General features: G+C 34.8%; 1 protein-coding gene across 1 annotated transcript in view; it reads left to right on the top strand.

Annotated features, from left to right (window-relative positions):
• The window catches only part of LOC150102194 (uncharacterized), a 238,490-nt gene that overhangs the window by 33,065 nt on the left and 183,189 nt on the right, over positions 1 to 22,236 (top strand). The window lies entirely within an intron of this gene.

Here is a 22,236-nt window from a genome sequence, read left to right as displayed (position 1 = left end):
TTCATCTTTGAAGAAGGTGATACACATACTGCCCAATGAATTAGAAACTCTTAATACCATGTTGGACCTTCTGTAACCTGAATTACAGCACATATGTGGCTTGGCATAGATTCCACAAGGTGTTGGATTGCATCTACGTCTATAATACCAGATGTTCACCAGATAGTCCTTTAACTGGCTCAGATTTGACAGAAAAGGACTTTGCTCCCAGATCTGCTTTTTTAACATGTCCCATGCATTGTCAGTGGAGTTCAGATCTGGCCTTGTGATGACCAGGGAAAGATGGTGGAAGTCACTGTCATGCTTGCTGAACCACTGCTGATCAATTCTTGTGGATAACAGTAGCATTGTCATCCATGAATCAACTGTCACCTGCTGGATAAAAAGTCAACATTGCAGGATGTACTTTATCAGCAACGATGTTCAAATATTTCTTGGATGACACCCAACCTTCCAGCAATATCAAGGGACCTGTTCCATACCAACAGAACATGCCCCACATCATGACAACACCTCCAGAAGCTTGAGTTGTGTTTATAAGGCAGATTGCCTAATAAACACATATTTGGCTCCTGCCAAATTCTCTGCCTACCACTGATACGAACGAGGTATACCATGATTCATTAGACCACAACTTTTTTTTTCCCCTCATTCTTCCAGTGTTCCGGTGCCACTGTAGATGAGCTTTGCAGTTCTTTGCCGAATGCTAAATGAACACTTTCCAAGAACAAGATATTAATATTCCTATGAAAAGGAATTTATTTTCCGTTTTCACTATTTTACGTATTGATGGTTTCTGTATAGACAAGTGACTGCCAGTACTGATCCTCTTCAGTTCCCCTTGCATAGTTTGGTGAGATATGGGTCGGGGTAGTCATTAAATGCTTCGGTCAATTACTGCACACAGGAAGTTCTGTTTGTCTGTACAATCCTTCTCAGATGACAGTAATCTCATTCCTGACAGGATCACAGTCATGCTTCTTAGATAAGCAAAGTGAGTTATTTTCTCATTGAGTAAACACTCATGATATTTCACCTTTTGAGAAATCAGTCAGCTCTGCTGATTTTAAAATCATGGTTAGTGCCAGAAGGACACCTGCAATAAGCCCTTTATCAGTCGCTATAGACGAAGCCCTTTGGTCAGAAAGACCTGGGTTCAATTCCTGTCCATGACATGAGGAACCTTTATCTGGTCTCTTTCAACCAAAGGCAAGTTAGCGATCCTCATATGGAGGTAGAGAGTTTTTTCCCACCCGGAAACTTGGGTTTTTCGTCCCTCAGAACAGGCAAATGAGCCTCGTAAACATACACAGATTTACAGCCATTAATACTTACAACAATATGTGGAATAGATAGGATCCTCAACGCATGTTGTTACACCCATAATTAACCATGAGTCACATCATGATAGTTGACCTCCTGGATAGGAGATGGCACATGAAGGGAAGGGATGTATATAACTGCAAGGGTAATCTCAAAAGTTGTGTATACTGCACATTTATGCCAATGGGGTGATGTAATAGTTTCCATCATTACATCATTGGTAAACCACTATAATTAAAAAAACATTGTATACTTATTTTCTGCTTCTTGTGGTTTTGTTCTGCAAAAGAAGGCTTCAAAATGGAGAATTTGACTCATATCAAATGTTGTGCATTTTACATAATAGTGCAAGGTCACTTGGTGGATACTGACAGTAGGTGCACTGTTGTGAGGCAACATTGTTAAAAAATAATTAAATTTGTATTAAAAAACTTAATTTATTGAGAAAAAATGTTCTATTTATGTATCAGTTCAGACCTTTGTTTCTGAAATGTAAATACTATATAAATTTGGAAGAAGTGGACTTAGTCTGCCATATTTAACGATTTTTATATTGACCTCATATTCTCAATTTGAAAAAGGTATACACAAAATATCTTCAGCACTATTTCCCATGGTTGAGAAGGATAAAAATGAATGTCAGTTAAAAAAAAAAAAATACACAGACTCTAACAGGAAACCAGAAAGAATAACTAAGTTCACTTCTTGTCTGGGTAATCTACTAAGTAGAACTAAGCTACTTGTGCTGCGAGAGCCTGAACACCTTTAATGCCCATGCAGATTTCATTAGTGTGTATGTGCCCAGCTTGTGTGCTGCTTTAGTCTCTACTTACCCTTAGCCATTAAATATGCACTTTGATCCCTAGTCACAGACTCTAATTGGGAACCACATTACTCTCTTTATATATATGATTAGTCAATGTATGCTTCGATAGCAATGTTTGCTTTCTGATTTACAGTGAATGTTTTGATGTTTGTAGTAGTTCTTGACTTAATTTCAAATAAATCATCATCATGCGTATCAAGGATTTAGGCCTAGCATGGCCTGTTCCAGATTTAGAAGTCATTGTTGAATTGTTTAAGAGGACGTCCTGGTTTTCTTTTTCAAATAAATGACTGATGTTAATAATAAATAAGTAAATTTATTTCAAACAACTGCTCGATTGAAGGCGAGTTAGCTGATCTCATACAGAGGTAGCACAGTTTTTTCTCTCGGAAACTTGGGTTTTTCATCCTGCATACAGACAAATCGGCCTTGAGTACACACACAATTTTCAGACAAAAAATACTTGTGGTGGTGATGGGCAGTAGATGGCTTTGGTGTAGATGATGATAGTAGCAGTTCACTGTATTTGGTGGATTAAGTGGTGGAGATGGAGAGTTGTAGAATAGCTGCTCTCCCTCAATGACTCCTTGGTGTCATGTAATAATAATAAAATTATTTCTATATGAATTTCCTGGATGTGCAGCACACCCTGAATGTACACTACTGATGTTTCTTATGAAGTATCTAATCTTATGAGAAAAAAAAAAAGTATGGATGTCTCATTCCTGACAGGAGCTCTCCAGACTTCAATCTATCTCTAAGTTGAAAGAACCACTCTGTGGGAAATGCAACAACACCATTGATGAGGTTTTTGCTGAAGTGACCAACACATCAACAAAAATGATTTTCTGAAAGAAACACAGCCAAACTTGGTAATGAGCACTGCAGGATTAACAAAATTTCCTTCTTATCACTGTTACTTACTATATCAATTATGAGTTAAATGTACTTCTTTTTTTTTTTTTTTAATCTTAGTAACTCAGTAAAAAAAAATAGTATTAGAGAGAGAAAAAATAATACAATTACATACCTAGATATTATTTGTTTGAATATACTCATATAAACTACAGTATACTTAATATTAAACACAATTTGTTTTTCCATAATTTTAAAACCATGCACTTAATACTTAACAGTTTATTTCTCTGTAATTAAAAACAACACTAATTAATAATAAACACTATTCATATTATGACCTTTTTCTTGACCACTAGTAATAATAAATTAAAGACTTAATTCTGTATGTTAGTCAAGTAAATAATAGTTTAATATCCAAGGTTTCACTGACTGATATCTGTCAGCATTTTCAAAGGATACACTGGTAAGCAATAGAAAGTAACAAAAACTAGAAAACTAACCAACAATTCTAAAAATTATATAAAGTTATCACTGTGCATATTACAATGATATAATACGCGTGTCGCAAGTACAACGTTTTATTTGTTGAGAAATTTATTGTAATTTTCATGAAAGTTCATTTCTTTTTGGTTAAATGATCTGATTAGAGTTTTCCATATATCTGGTACAATTAGGCCTTGATTCTTATTTAAGTTACCTGTTGAACGGGCGACTGTAAGAGCTTCTTTAAATGTTCTGGAATGGTAGTTCTCTTCTATGTAGGGCACATGGTTCATATCCCATTCAATATTATGGTTGGTAGAGGCAAAGTGGGAAGAAAGGCCTGATATATCATGTCTGTTGTTCCTTACATAGCCTGTGTCTTCTTTCTTTCTTGTTTCAAAACTTCTAGATGTCTGATAATAGCATCAACCTGTCGGTATATAGAAAACCTACTAGCACTGGATGCTACCTCCATTTCGACTCGTCTCACCACATATCCCAGAAACTCAGCATTATCCATATGCTCAAAAAATGAGCTATACAGTGTACCACAGCCCCTGGCGACTTACAAGAAGAATTAATGAAAATATCCAGAGATCTATCCCTAAATGGCTACCCTACAAGAATCATCAACAAGATTCTCTTTAGTGACATACTGCAAAGACCACGAGATGAAACCCAATACATCTGTTCTATAACAATTCCATTTGTTAGTACCATATTCAAAAAATTAGCTCTTCTTCTAAAACCATATAATATCAGAGTAACCTTCAAACCTGTTGAGACCATTCAAAAGTTTATAAGATCACCAAAAGATAGCCATCCTTTCTACAAACACTCTTGAGTTTATAGCATACCCTGTTCATGCGGTATTAATTATATTGGACAGACATCTAGAAGTTTTGAAACAAGAAAGAAAGACCACATAGGCTATGTAAGGAACAACAGACATGATATATCAGGCCTTTCTTCCAACTTTGCCTCTACCAACCATAATATTGAATGGGATATGAGCCATGTGCCCTACATAGAAGAGAACTACCATTCCAGAACATTTAAAGAAGCTCTTACAGTCACCCGTTCAACAGGTAACTTAAATAAGAATCAAGGCCTAATCTTACCAGATATATGGAAAACTCTAATCAGATCATTTAACCAAAAAGAAATGAACTTTCATGAAAATTACAATAAATTTCTCAACAAATAAAACGTTGTACTTGCAACACGCGTATTATATCATTGTATCATGCACAGTGATAACTTTATATAATTTTTAGAATTGTCAGTTAGTTTCCTAGTTTTTGTTACTTTCTATTGCTTACCGGTGTATCCTTTGAAAATGCTGACAGATATCAGTCAGTGAAACGTCGGATATTAAACTATTATTTACTTGACTAACATACAGAATTAATTCTTTAATTTATTAATAATAAACATGTTTTCAATTAGTCTTTTTAAAAACTGACATAACTCGTGTCATACGGAAAATAATACATCATCAGTGTGTAGAAACAAGCAATCAAAGAACAGGAATACAAGGCACATACAACATTCACTTTCCCAATTAAAATGGTTGCCATGACCTAGAAATTAATGCTATTAATAAATAATATTAAAACTATTTTTGATATTTACATAAAATGAGAATCTTCCAAAGTTTTTTTTTGGGAGGGGGGAGACAAACAGACAGTCATTCTGATTTAGGTTAGGCCAATATAAAAGGGCTTCACAACTTTCTTCACAATCTACAAAGTCTTGTAGATTGTGTAGATCTTCACAATCTACAAAATTTCTTGTTTGTTATCATCTGCAAAAGATAAACTGTCACCTCTATCTTTAGGTGGTGTTTACCAGATTCCTTGTAAATGTAATTTGACATATTTTGGGCAGAAAGTCCATTCTGTGGAAAAAATAATTAATGAACATGATTATTACATTGTATATATGAAACCCCAAAAGTCTGGTCTGGCACAGCATAGTTTTGACACTATAAACATGGTATCCAGTGGAAGATGAAGCTCATCTTTCCATAGTAGCAGTTTTAAACATGAATGCATTCTTATATGTATCTTATATGCTTGTTCTTTGATTTGCTTATTTCTACACATTGATGATGTACTGTTATTTTCAATACAAAATATCTGTACTTTCATTAAAGTTAGTGATAGTTATTGTGTAATTTTTTTGTTGTGTGCTTATTATAAAAGCAAGCAGTTGTATGGGAATATGCATAAATTAAAATCATTGTGACTCTCCTCATTGCAGCTGCGATCTCATTATTCCAATGCTCATTACAAAAAAAAGTTCGACTGTATAAGACTTATCCAAATGTTGGACAGTAGTGATAAGGCAGACGAAGATTATCTTAAGGCCTGTAAATGTATTATGTTACATAAATGTTTGGTTTACCAACAAGGGTTCAGTAGAACTTTTGAAATCACTCACATGTGTATATTCATGAAGATATATTGCTGCTGTTTTTCCTATCTTGTTTGATTTATACTTGTATAATATCAGAGCTTGTTCACAGATATATCAGCTTGTTAATTCACAGATCCCTGGATGCAACAGTTGAGTATTCGGTATTTGGCAGATGGAAGGAAGGAAGGTAGTTTGCTTATTGGTTTGAAAAAAAATGTAGTTAAGGACTGTCTGTCTGTTTTAATCATTTCTTTGTAATTATCAATCCAGTATGTGTGTGTGGGGGGGAAAGGTGATCGAGTTGGTGATAATAGAAGAACATGAGCAAAAGGTTGTGTTCTATGTTTTACCTGTATCCATTAGATTTCCCCTTTTTAATTTAAATTTACAAAATTTCAAATAGATGAAATTGCACCAACTAGTGTTAAGTGAATGCCTCAATTTCTTTATCATTTATCTTTCATTATAACTTCTAATATGAAATTTTAATTTCTGACTTAACATTCATCTAAAACACAAAAAAATAAAAATTTTCTTAAAAAATGTCCACAAGCAATTATTCAAAGATATTTTTAAGATCCATGTATATAAAATTCTAAACATCCAGTCACCCTCACATTCAAGTCACTGATGCATTTGAGTATGTTGTACTTAAAATTTTCCATCTGAGAACAAAAATATTTCCTACATCAGATTTTCCTAACAACAATACTACAGATTGTTTAATGATATATTATTATTATTACAAATCTGAAATCAAACCCCAACTCAACATCACCAGAGTTAAAGATCGGTACTATCAACATAAGAAGCCTGAATAGCAAAGAAATGGAGCTAGCTGAGGAATTAGATAAGTACCAGATCGACATAATAGGGGTGACTGAAACAAAAAAGACAAAAACTGGTGAGATCTTTCTGAGCAGTAAATACAAAATGTTATATTCGGGCAATGACAATCAAGGAAAAGAAGGAGCAGCCATAGTATTCAACACAAAATACGAGGCTAATCTTCTTGGATGGCAGTCAGTCTCAAGTAGAGTAATGTGGGCAAATATGTGAATGGGGAACTGGACAATGAGACTTATTTGTGCCTATGGTCTCACAGAAGGTTCTACTAAGGTAGAAGAGGAGGAATTTTTTGAGGCTTTAGAAAAAGCAACTGACACAACGAAAAAGGAAAAGTTGGTCCTTGTTGGGGATCTAAATAGCAGAGTAGGAAAAGATTATGAGACATACAAAAATATTTTGGGAAAATTTAGAGAAAAGAGCAAAGCTAAAACTGCAAGGGCTGGATGTTGATGGTGCATGGGAGGTGGTTAAGAACTGTTTGCAGGAGGCAATGGTTGACTGTATACCAAGAGTCCGAATAATAAATCAGGTAGGGGTTAAATGGATGAATAACACTATTAAGCTTGAGCTGCAAAAAAAGAAACAATTGTGGAGGGAATTTAAGGAGAAGGGTGACCATCAGGTGCATGAACAGTATAAAGCTCAGGCCAGGATGGTAACAAGGGTGGTAAGAAAAGCAAAAGCAGATTACGAAAGGAAATTGGCCATGCAGGCTAAAGAGAATCCCAAACAGTTTTTTCAATATGTTGCAAGTAAAAGGAAAAATGCTCATGGTAGAATGATCTTAAAAAATGCTGAGGGTAGGGAGGTAACTGAATCAGTCGATGTTGTGGAATTACTGAGCGAGCACTTTGCAAGAGTATATCATCCAGGTGGTGGCTTTGCGGAAATGGAGGAACCAACAGCTTATACTGGAATTGTGATGAATGAGGTAGAGGTAACTAGTCTATTACAGAACCTCAATGTCAATACATCTGTGGGATTGGATGGTATACCAGCTCGTGTCGTACGTGAAGCGGCCAAAGAATTGTCAGTGCCCTTGACCATTATGTTTAATTTGAGCCTCAGGACTGGGTCAGTCCCAAGGGGGTGGAAAGAGGGGAAAATAGTTCCACTGCACAAAGGTGGTTCCAAGGCTGCTGTTGAAAATTACCGGCCAATCAGCATAACAGGAATCATTATCAAGGTCTTAGAGAAAATAGTCAAGAGGAAAATACAAGATTGGATAGAAGAAAATGGGATACTGTATCGGGGACAGCATGGTTTTGTGAAGGGTAGGTCATGCCTCAGTAACTTGCTCACGTATTATAACACAGTGACGGCTGAACTGGATAAGGGTAATGGGTTTACAGTGATTCTGCTGGACCTTGCTAAGGCCTTTGACATGGAATTCTAATCAGTAAATTGCAGCATATGGGAATGGACATAGGGTTGGTGAGATGGATAGGAGGGTGGTTGACGGAGAGATATCAGAGAGTGGTTTACTCAGGAGTAGAGTCCACTAGACGGCCTGTGACTAGTGGTGTACCACAAGGATCTGTTCTTGGACCACTGCTGTTTAATTTGTTCATAAATGATATAGGAAAGGATCTGAGAGGAACAGTTCATTTGTTTGCGGATGATGCGAAGTTGGGTAGGGCAATAGTGAATGCAGATGACGTCAAAATTTTGCAGGATGATTTGGATAGATTGGAGGTCTGGGCTAGGGAGAATGGATGTCAATTTAATGTGGCAAAATGTAAGGTTATGCATTTTGGGGTGAAAAGATGGGAGGCAGTTTACTGCATTGGTGGAACCGTGCTCCAGGAAATTGATGAGGCACGAGATTTAGGAGTGTTGGTGGATAAGGAATTGAAATTTAGGGGACACATTGCAAAAGTGGCCAAATCAGCTCATCAAATCACTTGGTTGCTGAAGAATACGTTGACAAGCAGAGACAAGCAGGTTATTGTTCCTCTGTATCGAGCCTTGATAAGACCTCATCTCGACTACTGTGCTCAGATTTGGTCACCTAGGTTTCTTCTTGATGGGGAGGAGGTGGAGAGGATCCAGAGGCGAGTGACCAAGATGATAGCAGGTCTGTGGAATGAACCGTATGAGAACAGGTTGAGGAATTGTGGGTTGCAAAAATTGGTTGATAGGCGGAGGAGGGGAGATATGATTGAGACATTCAAATTACTGAAGGGTTTCTATAAAATTAATTCAGAAGATATTTTTGAGAACAGGGCTGGTTGTGGGAGGACTAGGGGACATCCATGGAAACTGGGCAAAAGTGTGGTTAGTAAAGGTGTTAGAGCTGGGTTCTTTACTTTTAGAGTAGTGAATGAGTGGAATGCGCTCCCTGAGTCTGTGGTGGATGCTGTGACAGTGAATGAGTTTAAGGCGAGGTATGATAGATACTGTATGAATGTCGAATAGTTGTGATGAAAATGATTTGGGGCCTCCCTCGATGAGTCTAATGACTCCCTGGAGTTGCCCGTAATAATAATAATAATAATAATGGCAAATATCTGTTGGATTTCTGCTCAGGACATGGACTGGTTATTACTAACACCATGTTCCAACATAAAAATGTGCACAAATTCACATGGAGAGAAGAGGCAAGGAATAAGAAAAGTCTCATTGGCTATGTTATTGTTGATAGTGATGTTTTCTCCCTGGTGCAGGACACTAGAGTGTACAGAGGATTTGAAATTGGAAGTGATCACTATTTAATCTTGAGCAGGATAAAATTAAATTTTATATTGAAAAGAATAATATGTAAGAAAGTTTTAAAGCGAATAAAAATTGAGCAGTTCTCAGATGTGAACTGTAGCCTAAAATACACAAAGATTATTGAAGAAAAAATGAAAGAGTTTGAGAACAGGAATCAAACCTTGGAGATTCAGTGGCAAACTCTGAAGAAAACATTGATTGATTCTGCCAGAGAAGCATGTGGTGAGGTTGTCTGCAAGGATAAAAAAATCAGAACTCCCTAGTGGACACAGGAAGTTAAAGAGGCAGTGAAGGAAAAGAAGAAAGCATATCAAAAGTTCCAGTCAAATAAGTCAGCTTTTGCTCTTAGAGAATACAGAGACAAATGCAAGAATGCTAAACACTGTGTAAAATTAGCTAAACATAAGTCATGGGACTTATGTTTAGCTAATTTGACATGAAAATGGGAAAAAAAGATATCTTTGAAGTATGGAGTAATTACTTTGAAAAACTGCTAAATGAAACATGCAGTGATGACAGCACTGTGGTAAAAAACACTGACCAGGCATGCAGTCAGGAATACATATCCATACTTGAAGTAGAAAAAGACATCAAAGGCTTGAAATGTGGAAAGGCAGCAGGAGTAGATGATATTTGACCAGAAATGCTGAAGTATGGTGGTATAAGAGTCTTTCAGTGGCTGCGCTGCATAGTTCAAAAAGTCTGGACAGATGGACGAATTCCCGATGATTGGAGTAGAGCTCTCATATTACCCATATATAAAAAGGGAAATAAAACTGAATGTGAGAATTACAGAGGTATTTCTCTACTGAGTGTTTCTGGAAAGATCTATGCAAGTATACTTAAGAAACAGTTGAGAAGAATTGTGGAAGAAAAGCTTGGTGAAGAACAAGCTGGATTCCGGCCAAATAGAGGCTGTCAGGATCAGATCATCACTTTACGACAAATAGTTGAGAAAGCATGGGAATATAACAGAGATCTGTATTTAAGTTTAGTCGATTTAGAAAAGGCATATGACAAGGTGCCAAGAGAGAGACGCTATTCAATACGCTACAGTTATATGGTGTCAATGGGGCATTATATCAAGCAATACTTAGTCTTTATTTGAGTTGTAAGTCAGCAGTGAGAATTGAAGGAAGTACAGGAAGATGGTTTAATGTTAAATCTGGTGTGAGACAAGGATGTACATTATCCCCTCTGTTATTGATTATCTATATGGATCACACTATGAAGGAAAGTGGTATTAAACATGATATCAAAATTGGAGATGTTAATGTCAGCTCTTTGCTTTATGCTGATGATGTTATACTTCTAAATAAATCCGCTACAAGTCTGCAAGATTCTCTGACTAAATTGAATAGCTGTTGTAATAAATATGGTATGAAGGTCAGCAGTAAAAAGACAAAGACAATGAAAATAGGCAGAATCAATAAAAATATCAACTGTGTTGTGAACAGAGAACCTGTGGAACAAGTAAAACATTTCAGCTACTTAGACACGATTTTTACTGAAGATGGTAAATTAAATATAGAAATAGACAACAGAATCAGCAAAGCTGGTATGGTGGGAAGTCAATTGAATAAATTCATATGGAATAAGAGAGAAATTAGTCGGAACACTAAATTAGCTGTATACAAGATAGTGTTCAAACCAGTTTTAATTTATGGATCTGAGAGCTGGGTTAGAAGTAGTCCTGAGAAAGATTATAGGCGTGAACACAAGGCATCAATGGTAATATCATATTAAAAACAAGGATATTAGGAAAGAACTTGACATTGTCAACATCCAGGAATGCGTTAGCAGAGCTAATCTCAGGTGGTATGGTCACTTAAACAGAATGGGCGAAGAAACATTAGCAAAAACGTGCGCACGAGACATGCAATCTTTACTATAAGCTTCAATCAATAATTGAAAAAGTTTCCTTAACGGATTTCTTAAGTTTCACAAGAAACTTAATGTTAACTCGCTGTTCGCTCTTGCACTCCAACATTTTCCGACCAAGGGTAAGAAAACGTCTTTATTTGAACATGCATCCACTCGTACTGAGTAAAGCGATGAAGTTGAGCCTTGTCTCATGGTGACAGGTTTGAACATTCTCTATAACCATCTCTTTGTTTCTTCCCTCTCATTCTCCATTCCCAAACTATAGGATTAGTCTCTTTTTTTGTGTGTGTGTGTCGGACCTTGTATATATTTTATACTTTCTATCATGCTCAAGTTTATCTGCTTTAACTATCACACATTTTTCAGCTTATTTCATGCCTGTTATATTTAGCACAGCATTATTTGGGGAAGGGGACAACATCAGGTAACACTGAGTCCAGTCGGTTTGAGAGGAGATAATGATAGATATAGAAGCAGTGGCATTTTTTGCTTCATACTAATGCCAGGAGTATCCGGAATAAAGGAGATGAATTGGTGGCGCTGATAGCATCAGCCTGGCCAAAGATTAGTGGAATCTCTGAGACCTGGTTGATGGAGGATGATATAATAACCTGGAGCTCTACTACTCCCTAACACTAATGCCATAAATTGCCCTACCTATAAATTTGCTAAATATTTGGCATCTGAACTCAACAAGCATATCAGCAAGATATCGTCTTATGCTGCTATACAGAACCTTTAATTAGAGGAAAAGGATCACTTAGTAAGTTTTGATCTATTGTCTCTTTTTCGCTAAGATCCCAGTAAATGATACGCTGCTTTTCATATCCTTACCCTCCCCTGATATTTGCATACTCTTTAAGCACTGCCTTAAAGCAGGATATTTTAGGTGGAATAACCAGCTCTTTACATCTCGAACCCTTTGTGTGCTTTAAATGAATGTCAAAAATATGGTCATGCATGCTGCCTAAGGAATGTTCTGTAAATACTCAAAAAATTTTTACTCTTTGCCTTCATATGCTAAATTCTCTCCAATTCATATTTCCATAAATGAAGTCTGCCATATATATAAATTGTGCTTGTGAAAGATTGTGATATCATATGTTAGTTACATGGTTGTTAAGGATTAGACCCAGCATGTATGACTTACCCAACCAATTGTCTTAAACATTCACAGTACTCCTCTGTCTTCCCAGGTCTATAGCAGCACATAGCCTTAAATATATTGTTTTTATTTTTTCTCTTTAGCAGACAATTTCCCAGGCATTAACAGTTTTCTATACCCCCTCCCCATCCTCTTTTCTATTTTCTGCCTTCCTTTATTAACAAAGTCTCATATGCCAATAATCTTTGGGCAAGCTGATGCTGCAAGCTCATTAATTAATGCTAAATTTAAGGGCCATTTTTTGACCTATACAACACAAGAATTACAGTCTCAAAATAACTTTCAGGATTTTCTGATGTGTACAACATAAGCTTTTGGGTTTTGTTACCCCAGATCCAGACATTCCTCTTTTGTTGTTGAATACTGCTTTGTGAAAAACTTTTCATCATTGTTATTAATTTCTTGCAGTATCCAAAGCTTGCAGATTAGTACCAACCATTTTTTGATTATCTGTTGCGCTGTAAGCAGTAATATTTATAGATCAAGCTCTTTCTCTCTCATACACAAATTAATTTTTGTGGACTTTGAATAGACAACCGTTTTAGTCATTGAATTGTCATCTACTTTTGATTATCTGTTACTTTATCCACTATGCATTATTATCAAGTCTCCAAAAAAAGCTTATGCCACTTGAAAACATTCTTCTAAAATTACTGCTGAAGTTATTTAAGTTAAGGGATATTATATCATATATTGTTTCTTAGCTGAATAAGAAACTCAAAGAGTTTCATGCCGAATATAGAAACCATATAAAGTTCGGCAAATCCAAGCAGAAGCAAATACCTGGATAGTGCAGCACCTGACCCTTGAAGTAGTGCAAGCTGAGGTAACTCATTACTGCTGAAGGATATTTAAACTGCAATATTGCAACTGTATAGCGACGATAAACTAGTGTTTCTGCTTGACCAAAAAAAGACACAAACAGTCAGTGAGTTCAAGGAGTGGTATGATCGACTTTGTGTTTTCTAGGATGGGCCTCCTTTGATGAGTCTTCTGGATGTTTGAATCCTCATCATAATAATATAATAAATTTATCAAGTAATATAAACATTATAAATGACTCTGTTCATGTCTGTATGATTACTAGAATATTGGACATAATCAGCACAATTTGAGAGCACATTAGTTGCTTTTTGTTTATAGCAAGAACCCACCCAGGGGAATAACTGCTTCTGTAACATCTTTACATTCTCTTCAATATATGTATACTAGGGGAGCTACGGCACTCAACTCCCCGTGTTCCAGACTGGTAGGCCGGTTCTCCTTGAATTCTGATTACTCGAATTTTGAAGACTCGACACTCAGGGTAGCTCCTGAGTTTCAAAAAACGTGACATAAAAAGCCTTAGCATTTTATATATATAGGGTAGATATATATATATATATATATATATATATATATATATTTCTTTTTGCAAAAATATTTGTTGTTCTACTCTGTTACGTAGTGTTTTATAATATCCAAAAAGAACAAGTAATCCTTCAGATAATTGAAGGGTAAGATAACTAAAGGTACAGTTACATGATGCTGTACCAGAAGTTATTTGACACATTAACCTAATCAGAGGTTGGTTAGTTGAAGGTTCAGTCATTTCAAGGTCAAATAATTGAGAGATGACTGTATTAAAAATCATGATACCAAAATATTGAAGTTAAACCAGCACCACTAGATTGAAAAGCTAATTTCATTGGTGATCAAAAAGTGAACTGCTCCTCTGTATTGCATATAGGGGAAGGGAAAAAATAAAGAAAGAAAAGAAGAAATCAGCTCTCAAAATAACTAATGCATCTATTATAGATGAAGTAACTCCAACCTGGGCTACTAAATATATAGTTTGTGTATGCTGTGTCAATACAGTGAAAACAATAGGTGACACATTGTTTTTTAGTTTCACAAGTCGAGATCTATGACTATTTTCAGAGACAGTTTGACAAAATTAATGTGAAATCATAATCTAAATCTATCATTTATTCCTGGTACAGTAAGCTGCACATTATCTTGTCACTGCTAAAAGCAGCTTATATAAAAGTAAAAACATTGGTATGGCATTCAAACATCAAACAGTTTGTCAGGCATTCCTTCCTGTTGAACACTCAGAAATCAAAACTTTGTGTTTTTCTTAATGGTGTGAGTTTTTTTTTTTTTTTTTTTTTTTTTTTTTTTTTTTTTATAACCAATGTTTCATAGTCCAATGATTATGTATAACAAGTATACAGTATCTCATCTCAATTTCAGTAGTCCCATGTAATTATATGGGACTACTGAAATTAGTGACTTATATATCAGTTCAAAAGCTGGTACAAGATCTAGAGGGAATCTGCAATTTTTGTATACCAATGCAATAAGCATTCGAAATAAGAGAGAAGAATTTTTGGCATTAGTCAGTACAATCTCACCAAAAGTTGTAGGCATTAGTGAAACTTGGCTGTCAGTAGAAGATGTGGTCACTGGAATTGAATGCGATGGGTACAGTATTTTCAGGGAGGATAGAGAAGATAGAACAGGGGAGGAGTACTGTTGATGATAGCTGATGTGTTGCAGCCAAAGAAAGTAGTATATCAAGATGATAGACATGTGAATGAGAGTTCATTTGAGGTGGTCTGGTGCAAAATAGTGACCAATGCAACCAAATATACAGTTGGATGCTGCTATAGGCCAGGGAGTACAGGGGGAGATATTGAATTCATGCATCAGCAAATTAGTGCAATGAGTGCAGGTTTAGTGATTATTGTGGGGAATTTTAATTATGGTGATACAAATTGAAAGGAGGAAATGGAGTTCATACATCTTCTACGAGATAATTACTTGAAACAGCACATAACTGAAGGGACATGTGATGTGAGAGTGTTGGACCTGGTTATTGGTTCAGAGGATATATGCATAAGTAAGGTGTCCTCGTTACCTCCAATTGGTGAAAGCGATCATGTGGTATTGACTTGGGAGGTTGCAAAATCTGTGGATTTTTCTGTTAAGAAGGGGCATATACGGTACTACAGGTTAGGCAATTATAACAAGCTTCGGAGTGAGCTTGCAACCATCCCATGGCAGAACATATTGCAGGGGAAATATGTTAGCAGTGCATGGGATAAAATCAGCAGGTATCTGAGGAAAGCAATATCAGATTGTGTCCCCATGGTCAGGAAGTCAAACAGGGCAGGCGTTAGATGGATGAGCAGTAGTATCAAGCTTGACCTGCAAAAAAAAGAAAATGTTATGGAGAATTTACAAGGAGAAAGGTGATCAGTACACCCATGAGCAGTACAAGGCTCAAGCTAGGAAGGTTACCAGCGTAGTAAGAAAAGCTTAATCCAATTATGAGAAGACCTTAGCCAAAGAGATCAAGGGTAATCCCAAAGAGTTCTTCCGCTATGTGGCAAGTAAAAGGAAGAATGACTTCGGAAGGATAACTTTAGTGGGTGCTGATGGTATTGAGGTGACAAAATCAGATGTAATAGTCGAGTTACTGAGTGATCACTTTTCAAAAGTCTATCACCTAAATGAGGATATCTCTGTACCTGCAGCAATAACTAATGTGAGAATTGAAGCTAGGAAATCAGAGGTATTTAATATATTGCAAAATTTAAATGCAAACACTGCTGTAGGCTTAGATGGAATATCAGCTCAGGTGTTGCGTGAATGTGCAAATGAATTGTCAACCCCTCTTACTTGGATATTTAATTTAAGGGACCATACCAAAGTTTGAACTCTGGTATGGTCCCTACGGAGTGGAAGTTAGGCAAAGTGGTCCCTTTGCATAAGGGTGTCTCTAAAACTGCAGTAGTTAATTACAGACCAATCACCATCTCAGGAGTAGTGGTAAAAGTATTGGAAAAGTTGGTTAAAGACAAAATTCAAGAATGGGTGGATCAGGATATGATACTCTATAGAGGCCAGCATGGTTTTGTTAAAGGTAGATCCTGCCTTAGCAATCTATTAACTTTTCATAATAGAATGACATCTGAGTTGGACAAAGGAACTGGCTACACAGTGATATTTCTGGATTTTGTTAAGGCTTTTGACAGGATACCCCATGGAACACTGTTACGCAAATTGGAGCAAATGGGAATGGATACTAAATTGGTAATATGGATAGGAGAATGACTCGGGGAGAGATACCAGAAGGTGGTGTATGGAGGAGCCGAGTCCAGGATGAGGCAGGTGACCAGGTGTGCCTCAGGGCTCTGTGCTTGGGCCATTGTTGTTTAATTTGTATATAAATGATATAGGAAATGGCTTACAGGGAGATATTCAGTTGTTTGCTGATGAACGCAAAGTTGGGTAGTGCAATAAAAAATCAAGCTGATGTTAAAACTTTGCAGGATGATTTAAATAAGCTGGTAGAATGGGCAAAAGGTAATGGATGTCAGTTCAATGTGGAAAAGTGTAAAGTCATGCATTTTGGGATTAAAAGATTACTAGCTGTGTACTACATTGATGGAACAGTACTCCAAGAGATTGATGAGGCTAGGGACTTAGGGGTGTTGGTAGATAGGGAGATGAAGTTCAGAGGACACATTGCTAAGGTGCCCAAGATTGCACATAGGATTACTTGGTTGTTTAGGAATACACTGACATCCAGAGATAAAGAGGTTATTATTCCCCTTTATAAAGTTGATACTTCCACATTTGGATTACTGTGCTCAGGTCTGGTCACCTGGATTCCTTGGAGATGAGGAGGCTGTGGAGAGGGTTCAGAGAAGAGTGACTAAGTTGGTAAGTGATGTAAAAAATGTTCCCTACATTGATATGATAGATTGAGAGCTTGTGGATTGCAGAGGTTGGTTGATAGGCAGAGAAGAGGGGATATGATAGAAACATTTAAATTACTGAAAGGTTTTTATAGGATTGGTGCAGGGGAAATGTTTCAGCTGTGTAATAGTGATGGAAGAACAAGAGGTCATCCCTGGAAATTAAAGAAGAGTGTGGTTAACAAGGGTGTCAGAACAAAGTTTTTTGCCTGGATGGTGGTGAATGAGTGAAATTCATTGCCTGACTTAGTTGTGAGCTCTTCGTCTGTAAATGAATTCAAGAAGAGATATGACAGATATTGTTTTGCTAGTTTGGGTCTCCTGCGATGAGTCTACTGACTCCATGGAGATACCCGTAATAATAATAATAAATATGCATTTAATAGAAAAGCAAAACCAAGATTTTTTTTTTTTATTCTTGTTGGAAAAGAATATAATAAAATCTGCATGCATGAGGGATTCTTAATGTTTCATATATATATATACATATATATATATTATTTTTTTGAAGTAATTGTTGTCATCTTAAGTTTTTGAAAGATCAAACTATTTAATATCTTCATGTTATTATCCATATTCCATATTATTTTGTAATTAGTTGCAATTCTCACAGTTCCAATAATGTGTAATGTAATAAATAATTTTTATGAATAAGGTATCAATGATGGTATTTAGATTTAAAAGCAATACATGATTTTTGTTTTATGCTTGCTTTATTTTTCATTATTTAAAGATAAAAATTTTGACTTCACAGTGTACTTGTTTCCTTTGTTCAGTCTTAATTTGATTTCTTTGTTTCATAACTGGTTCCAAAGTTATGTCTAATACTTTTATCTATAATAAGCTGGGTAAGTAGTGGTCAGGTTGCTAGGCAACTTGATGTACACAAGTAGTCCAACAGGATTTATTCATTTACCAGGTGAGCTGTGTTTGTGCAAGGCATTCCTAATAAGGCCCTGTAGATATGGGGCAGTGGGAAAGTGGGTGGTAGCTGAATCATAGAGGTAAGAGGGCACTGTCAAATTCATTATTTATCTTGTCTGGTTTATGACTCACTGTGTATTATGTCATGCTTTTAAAATGTTAGGATATTTTTCTGAGTAAAATTTCTATATATATATATATATATATATACATTGTGCATAGAAAATAATGCACTTTGTACTATTTTAATTTCTTGCCATATAGCTAATCTGTTATATACTATAAAAGGATGTAAATATTACAGATTTCCATTATATTATATGGTTGTCTGATTTTTTCATTATGATAAAAGATTTCTCATTAGTGTTTGCTAAGAATTTCCTGTTCTTTCACAGTTGCATTCTTGTCATTGTTAAATATTTGCTGAGTGTGACTGCAAGAAACTGTTTTTCAGAGAAACATTTTTTCAAACATTCAAACTAAAGAAAATGTTTCATTTTATCCTACAGAATATGTACTACTATATGCTGTTCTTTTGTTTAATGGTTTTTCTGGTATGAACCTTTCAAAAAAAAACTGAGCTATTGCAGTTATCCTATCAGTTCAAGTGATATAAGTAAAAACTCATGGTATATAGAGAGCATGAATAAGCACATATAAAGCAACATAAAATATTTTTTTAAAAAAACCTGAAATGCAAATGCTGACATTAATAAATAAACTATTTGAATTATTATTTTCCCCATGATTTTTTGATGTTGTGATATGAAAGCATGAATTATTTGTACAGCATCAAAGGTGATAATTTAGAAAGAACTTAATCAGGGGAAGATATCAGATTGGAGAGAGAAACATATACAGCTATGCTCAGTGTTTTTTGGGATGGTTTGCAACGGTACAACATACTAGCACTTATTGTTTCAATAAAAAAAGCACTGGTTATACTTAATATTATTATTTGGGGAAGGGCAGAGTGAAAGATGAGTTAGCTAGCTTCATATATGAGGACTTTTTTACAGAAACAGATGTTTCTTTCTTCAAAGCTTGATAGCCATGTGCACTAATGCTTCACTAATAAATTTAAATGGCCAGAAAACAATAGTGCATTAAAAAGGGAAGGAGGCTTTAATTCATAAGTAGACCAACTTTTTAAAAGTTCTTTTTATAATGTGGTTTCCACTCATGAAAGGTTATTTGCAAACCTATAGTTCATTTGCACTGTGGGTGGGCTACGGATTTTTTTTATCAGTTTTATATATTTTTTGTATTTGTTATATTTATTTTTTACAGAGTCCAGAAACTCCACTCTAGAGACTAAACATGGGACTTTTTCAAGTGACTTCAGACCTCCAATAAGCTGAGCAGTGGTCTCATACTGGATGATGAAATTCATATTCCACCTAAACACAGTCACAAACATCCATGTCCACAGTAGGATTCAAATCTGTGACCTGTTTGTTGGAGAGCAGATGCACTAACCAGGCTGACACTTGCAAATTAATAAAATAATTTCATAATTCTTTTATCTCTTCATAGGGATTAGGCAAACCGTTTTAGCCTCTAACTTTTTAAGACTGAGTCCACAGATGTTTATAGAAAAAAAAAAAAAAAGATAAATACTACCATCTGGCATTTACTGCAAATTAAAAATCCTGAATTAACTTAAAACATAATTATATGGGTATCTTATGATTAATAAATATGGTACTATTAATGGCTTAACACAGAAAAAAAATTTTTTTTTCGCATGTGTTTTGATGAAACATCATCAGGTGGCCTAATTTGCAATAATATATGAATTACCCTATCAAACTAGCTAAAATATATCAGCCACAGGATGTAACATCTTGTTAATATTATTAGTTAGCTAGTTTCATATATGAGGACATTTTTACAGAAACAGATGTTACTTGTTAGTTGGAGTGAACAATAATACACACACACACACACATAATGCTATATGTCAGCAAGCATGTTTTTCTTGTATACTTTGTAAAATGTGTGGACTGCATTGTTACATTTCAGCATTTCTTTGATGTCACTTTAAGCTGGTAAAATATTGAATTGTGAAAAAAATTAATTAACTTTTCGGCATTCTTAATTATAACCTAGATTTTGAATCCTCTGAAGGATGTTAGAAACATTTTCTAAGTCATTTCATGAAATTGAGTTGGTCAGTCTTAGATGAAGGTGAAAGGATGTCTTTCTTCCCAAAACTTTGGTTTTCCCTTTTGCAAAGCAGGAATTATTATTATCACACCCTCCATAATTCAGTGATGACATAGATTTAACTGTGTAGCAGTAATCCCAGATTAACCCAATAACCTTAAACTGCATTTTCTAAGGAGAGGTCAGAGATGATGATCTTGACTAACTTGCCAAAAAAATAAAAATAAATAAATAATAATAAACAAAATAAAATAAAAATAACTGATTTATTTATTATTAATAAGAATGGTTTGATATGAAGAAATAAATGTTTCATTAAATGTCATTTTTTGTTACAAAATATTAATCAAAACTGTAATTTAATTTTGGTTATTTTTTTAGAGTGTACTGATCTAGGCTGCTTTTGGTTTGAAATATAAAATCAGCATCATCTTGGGACATTCTTTTTTTACTATAAATAGAAATTCAATTAAAAATAGTTCATGTAATAAAAATATAACTAACACTAACTAGGTTGTAATAATTATTTAATAAACCTACTAGTTTTGCCACTTATAATTATTATAAATAAATAAATCATTAGATATATTCATTATTAATAAGATTGATACGAAGAAATGTTTCAATAAATGTTGTTTTTTTGTTATAAAAGATTAATCACAATTGCCATTTAATTCTGTTTTTTCACGTGTTCATTGTAATTCCATTTATCATTGAAATGATAATAAAATTATAGGATTGTATTATAGGATCATTGTATTATTTCTTATATTATTCATATTTATTTCAATATAATCGTATACTTTGTTCACATAAAGCTCCTGTACAAGTTAAAGTATTAAGTTGTAACTTTTCCTGTATGAAGCATAAATGAAGGTTAATGACCTTTACATGTGACTTGTCACCATTTACTCTGATGATATAAGTGTAGTGCATCATGTCATTTTCTTTTAGAATTAATGGTTAGTCTACTACTCTTTTCTTGTTGTTTTGTCTCTCTTGAGAAGTTCCTGTCTGGCTAGGAATGAAATTGATCTACATTGTAGGGTAAATCAGTTATAATATGTTGTGTGTGGCTGGTATAACCAGTTCACTGGCACTTGTGTAGGTAGCACATGCATGAGTAGCCGACAGGAAGATAAGTGTGCACCTTGCTAGGGTAAGACAAAATATTTGTTAAATGTGTAATCATGATTTTTGGAAAGATACTTGTTTGTGATAGTTATTTAAAATAAAAATTGCATATTCTTATGGGTTTATTAGCAAATTAGATAACACATTTAATATTTCTTATTAAAACAAATCCTTTTTTAGTGCACATTATTGTTGGCAAATGCTGAATGCTGTATTTAAGTTTAACTTAAGAAATAGGAATAATAAGTTGAGAATTATATCATTCTGTTTACCTGTAGTGTATTATTAGGACAAATTTTAACTTCATTTCTTGTCTTGAAAAATAGATACTATATGTAGTTCCATAAGAAATATGTATAATTTCTACTAACACTGCTGACAGATGACATAAGTAAAAAGCTACTAAAAGTTCTAAGAAACTGATATCTGATTTAAATTTGTTTGGAAAATACTAATTCTTCTTTCAGAGTTAAACAGGCAACAACAAAAAAGTGATACTGAGAAGTCAATATTTAACTTTTTGAAGTGCAGAACCATATTTGTCTTGTGAAAAGTACTGTTACATTTAATTAATTTTGTTTCTTTGTTTATATTTTTTTAAATTATAATTTATAACAGCAGCAACAGGGTTTTTTTTTTTTTTTTTTTGAAAACTGTGTATAAAATAAAAATTTTTATTGCAAAGTGAAATGTTTCTCCATATTTAATTTTAGCATCTGCTGTAGATATGTAATTCT

Source organism: Typopeltis vanoorti, chromosome 10 (genome assembly GCF_054136105.1).
Source record: "Typopeltis vanoorti isolate ZY-2024b chromosome 10, IOZ_Tvanoo_1.0, whole genome shotgun sequence".
NCBI lineage: Eukaryota > Metazoa > Arthropoda > Arachnida > Uropygi > Thelyphonidae > Typopeltis > Typopeltis vanoorti.
This window is presented reverse-complemented; position numbering and strand designations above follow the sequence as displayed.